The following is a 6,013-nucleotide window of genomic DNA, read 5'->3' as shown; positions in this document are numbered from 1 at the left end:
TCACAATAACGTGGCTGAAGTATGTAGACCAGACCACACACTAGAAGTTGAAGGGACGACGACGCTTCGGTCCGTCCTGGACCATTCTCAAGTCGATATACACATTAGTTTCTATATCAGCTATCTTACCCGCTCAGAGTAAGAGAGGCATAAATGTATGTGTATGTATGCGCGCGCGCGCGCGCGTGTGTGTGTGTGTGTGTGTGTGTGTGTATATATATATATATATATATATATATATATATATATATATATATATATATATATATATATATATATTCTGTATTTATTATTTTCTGGTTTAGGGCTTCTATCCCTCTAATCTATCTATCTATCAGCCAAATACTAACTTCTATTTACTTCTAATTAGTATCAGCCAAATACTAATACTTCTATCAGCCAAATACCAACCCCAACTTATCACCTGGCAAAGAAACTCAATGAACTCCTAACTCCATACACTCCAAGTAAGTTTAGTCTACAATCATCAGCAGATTTCCTAGAATTGATCAAATCTACCCAGCCCGATGGAATCATCGCTTCCCTGGACGTTGAATCCCTTTTTACCAACGTCCCAGTCGACACAACCATAGGAATGATACTGGACAGAGTATACAGAGACGAGAGCACCCCCAAATTAGACATACCTGAGCCACACTTGAAAAGTCTTCTCGAAGCATGTACAAAGGAAGCCCCTTTCATCAGTCCACAAGGAGACATGTATTTACAAATAGACGGAGTAGCAATGGGCTCCCCCTTAGGAGTTTTATTTGCTAATTTTTATATGGGAACCATCGAAGATAGGGTCTTCAGTAGCAGACAAAAACCAACTGTATACTGCCGTTATGTAGATGACATATTCGTAATAGTAAAAGACTCAGATGAACTAATTGACCTAAAAAGACACCTAGAGAGAGAGTCAGTACTCCGATTTACACATGAAAATAGTGAAAATAACAGTCTGCAATTCTTGGATGTACTAATAACAAAAACAGGAACCTCTTTAAGCACCAATGTATATACCAAGCCCACCAACATAGGATTATGCCTGAACGGTAGAAGTGAGTGCCCCCAAAGATACAAAGCCAGTGTTCTCAATGCTTATATTCGTCGAGCGCTTACCCACTGCTCTGAATGGAGCAACGTGAGTAGAGAGTTTGAAAGAGTAACTCAGGTATTGGTGAACAACGGATATAGCAACGCGGAAATAAACGCTGCTATAAGAAGACACTTGGACCGTTGGTATAATTCAGAACCTAGAACAGAAACCACAACACCCCCAATAAAATTATATTACAAATCAACCATGCACAGTGAACATATAAAAGAGGAAAGAATAATGAAAGAAATAATCCGTAAAGGAGTAAAAAGCACTACTCCTAACCAAAACATAAACCTGATAATATTCTACAAAACCAAGAAGACTTCCGAACTCCTTATCAAAAACAGCCCGAAGCCGACGGAGAACCCTCTACAGCAGTCAAGCGTTGTATACATGTACACTTGCCCCCACGAAGGATGTAACCTTCAATGTAAGTACATAGGTATGACGTCGACCAAGCTGACGAGGCGTTTGACATGCCATCTTCAATCTGGTGCCCCTAGGAATCACATGAGACAAGCCCATGACATTACTCTAACAAGAGAAATGTTGAACAAGAATACTTGCATAATAGACAAAACCCAAGATTCAAGAAGATTACAAATTCTTGAGGCAATTCACATAAGAATAGAGCGACCTACCATGAACACCCAAATCACGGAACTATTTACTCTACCATAAGAACATAAGAACATAAGAACAAAGGTAACTGCAGAAGGCCTATTGGCCCATACGAGGCAGCTCCTATTCTATAACCACCCAATCCCACTCATATACTTGTCCAACCCGTGCTTGAAACAATCGAGGGACCCCACCTCCACAATGTTACGCGGCAATTGGTTCCACAAATCAACAACCCTGTTACTGAACCAGTATTTACCCAAGTCTTTCCTAAATCTAAACTTATCCAATTTATATCCATTGTTTCGTGTTCTGTCCTGTGTTGATACTTTTAATACCCTATTAATATCCCCCCGGTTATGTCCATTCATCCACTTGTAAACCTCTATCATGTCACCCCTAACTCTTCGCCTTTCCAGTGAATGCAACTTAAGCTTTGTTAATCTTTCTTCATATGAAAGATTTCTAATTTGGGGAATTAACTTAGTCATCCTACGCTGGACACGTTCAAGTGAATTTATATCCATTCTATAATATGGCGACCAAAACTGAACTGCATAATCTAAATGGGGCCTAACTAGAGCAAGATATAGCTTGAGAACCACACCAGGTGTCTTGTTACTAACGCTGCGATTAATAAATCCAAGTGTCCGATTTGCCTTATTACGAACATTTATGCATTGATCCTTTTGTTTTAAATTCTTACTAATCATAACTCCCAGATCCCTTTCGCAATCCGACTTCGCAATCACAACACCATCTAGCTCGTATCTTGTAACTCTATCATCATTACCTAACCTCAGAACTTTACATTTATCAGCATTAAACTGCATCTGCCAATCCTTTGACCATTTCAAAACCCTATCTAGATCAACTTGAAGTGATAGTGAGTCCTCCTCCGAATTAATTTCCCTACCGATTTTCGTATCATCGGCAAATTTGCAAATGTTGCTACTCAAACCTGAATCTAAATCATTTATATATATTATAAACAACAGAGGTCCCAGGACAGAGCCTTGAGGCACTCCACTTACAACATTTTCCCACTCTGACTTGATTCCATTTATACTAACTCTCTGTTTCCTTTGGTATAGCCATGCCCTAATCCAGCTTAATATAGCACCCCCAATACCATGAGACTCTATTTTTTTTAATCAGTCTTTCATGTGGCACTGTATCAAAAGCTTTGCTAAAGTCAAGGTATACAACATCGCAATCCTTACCACTATCAACTGCCTCAACAATGCTAGAATAAAAAGATAACAAATTTGTTAAACATGAACGGCCATTTATAAAACCATGTTGCGACTCAATTATTAATTTATGTTTTTCAAGATGAAGACGAATTTTATTTGCTATTATAGATTCGAGTAACTTTCCCACAATAGACGTTAGGCTAATTGGTCGATAGTTAGACGCAAGTGATCTATCTCCTTTCTTAAAAACTGGTATCACATTAGCAACTTTCCAAAACTCTGGCACTCTGCCTGACTCTATTGATTTATTAAATATGGTTGACAGTGGGTCACAAAGCTCCTCTTTGCATTCTTTAAGCACCCTAGCAAACACTTCATCCGGCCCTGGGGATTTGTTTGGTTTGAGTTTTACTATTTGTTTAAGAACATCCTCCCTGGTAACTGCTAAACTCGTCAACCTGTCCTCGTCCCCACCCACATAGACTTGTTCGGCTGAAGGCATATTGTTAAGTTCTTCTTTAGTAAATACAGATACAAAATATTTATTAAAAATACTACTCATCTCTTCATCACTATTTGTTATTTGACCTGTCTCAGTTTTTAATGGACCTATCCTTTCCCTAGTCTTAGTACGATATAACTGAAAAAACCCTTTAGGATTTGTCTTTGCTTGCCCTGCTATGCGAACTTCATAGTTTCTTTTTGCTTTCCTTATCTCTTTTTTAACATTTCTAACCAGTTGTACGAATTCCTGTTCTAAAGTGACCTCCCCATTTTTAATCCTTTTGTACCAAGCTCTCTTTTTACCTATAAGGTTCTTCAAATTCTTTGTTATCCACTTTGGGTCATTAGTATACGATCTATTCAATTTGTATGGTATACTACGTTCCTGTGCTTTGTTTAGAATATTCTTAAATAAGTTATATATTGAATCCACATCGAAATCCCCATTTAAGTCACCTATCGCTGGGTTCATGTCTCGCTCCAAGACCGGCCCACACCCCATACCCAAGCCTTTCCAATCAATTTGACCCAAAAAATTTCTTAGGCTATTAAAATCAGCTTTACGAAAATCTGGCACTTTAACAGAATTTTCTCCTACTGGTCTATTCCATTCTATGCTAAATCTGATTTCTTTGTGATCACTGCTCCCTAGCTCACTCCCTATTTCGATGTCATTAATTTGCGTTTCCCTGTTAGTTAACACTAAATCTAAAATATTATTTTCCCGTGTTGGTTCCTTAATGTGTTGCGTAAGAAAGCAATCGTCAATTAATTCTAGAAAATCTTCTGCTTCACTATTCCCTGTTTTGTTCAACCAGTTTATTCCGCTAAAATTAAAGTCACCCATGACATAAATACTGTTAGATCTAGATGCTCTAGATATTTCATCCCATAGATGCTTTGCTTCCATTCTGTCTAAATTTGGTGGCCTATATATTACTCCTATTATAATATTATTAGCTTTTTCGTTTAATTCAATCCAAATAGTTTCTGAGTGTGGCTCTGTTTTGATTCCCTCTTTGAGACTACATTTCAAATTGTCCCTAACATATATGGCTACTCCACCTCCTCGTCTAATATATCTATCTGTGTGAAATAGTTTAAATCCATATATTTGATATTCAGCTAATAGTTCTCTATTTTCTACATTCATCCACGTTTCGGTAAGTGCAATAATATCTATTTTTTCTGTGCAGACAAGAGCATTTAATTCGTTAATTTTATTTCTTAGACTTCTACTGTTAGTGTAATATACCCTAAGTGAATTGTTATTTTGCGGACCTTCTCTTTCCCTGATCGTTTTGCCAATTCCTTTCTCCCACAAACACATACTTTTATTACCTCCTTCCTCCAAATCAATTCCCATACCTCTATCTACTAACAGTTTAAACCCAAACAAACACCTCTAACCACTTCTTCTAGCGAGTTCGCAACAGCAACAACCCCAGCTCTCGATAGATGCACCCCATCACGAGCATACATTTCATTTCTTCCATAGAAGTGTTCCCAGTTGTCTATGAAAGATATTGCATTTGATTTGCAATATCTTTCCAGCCGGCAATTGACACCAAGTGCCCTCGATATCCATTCATTTCCCACTCCCTTTCTTGGAAGAATGCCACATATGATCGGGATTCCTCCCTTGCTCCTAACTAACTCTATGGCTGTTTTATACCTCTGAATCAGTTCCTCACTCCTGACTCGACCAACATCATTTCCTCCCACGCTAATGCAAATAATGGGATTGTTCCCATTACCAGCCATAATATCATTCATGTTGTTTATAATATCACCAATGCCAGCTCCGGGATAGCAAACCCTTAACCTGTTCCCCCTATCTCTAGCACAAAACGTTCTATCCAAATACCTTATCTGGGAATCTCCCACAACTAATGTTTGCTTAGGTACTTCCTTTACTTTCTGAGGGGCCTGCGCTTCCTTTCTCTTCGTTGCTTTCCCTTTTGCGCGATCCACAGTCTCTCCACAGCACTCGTCCTCCAAAACGTCAAATGAATTTGAAGTTGCTATGGCGTTTGAAGGCGGTTTTATCAAAGTCTTCTTAAGGCCCCTGTCTTTCGCAACTCTCCAAGACGAGGTCCCTTTACTGCTGGTCTCCTCCTTCGTTACTTCTCGTTGTTTTTTAAGCTGACGCACCTCCTCCCGCAGAGAGTCCAACTCTGTCCTCAGGGCTCCCACTAGAGTCACCAGGTCCTTCACTACAACTTCCATATTGCTATGATAAAATAACAACACTCAGGAGCTCCGGTTAACACAACCTCTCACTGTGACTTCACCTGACCGACGACCTGAGAGTACCCACCATGAGAGTAAGGACAAGACAAGAACATATCGATGCCAACACAGAAGACAATGTCCAACATAACAGGCCAATTACACTGGATTAATCTTTGTGTTTAGATAGGAGATGCCTCGTATGGGCCAATAAGCCTTCTGCAGCCCCTATGTTTATCCCTTATGTATCCCCCCATGTTTTCACCTTCATTGTATTATCACCTGACCTAATGCGGGTATAAAATCAACTAGTATTGTAAGATCTGTTCACTTGAGAATGAACCATGGAGGTTCGAAA

The sequence above is a fragment of the Procambarus clarkii genome, chromosome 47 (genome assembly GCF_040958095.1).
Source record: "Procambarus clarkii isolate CNS0578487 chromosome 47, FALCON_Pclarkii_2.0, whole genome shotgun sequence".
Classification (NCBI taxonomy): domain Eukaryota; kingdom Metazoa; phylum Arthropoda; class Malacostraca; order Decapoda; family Cambaridae; genus Procambarus; species Procambarus clarkii.
Note: the sequence above shows the minus strand (reverse complement) of the source record.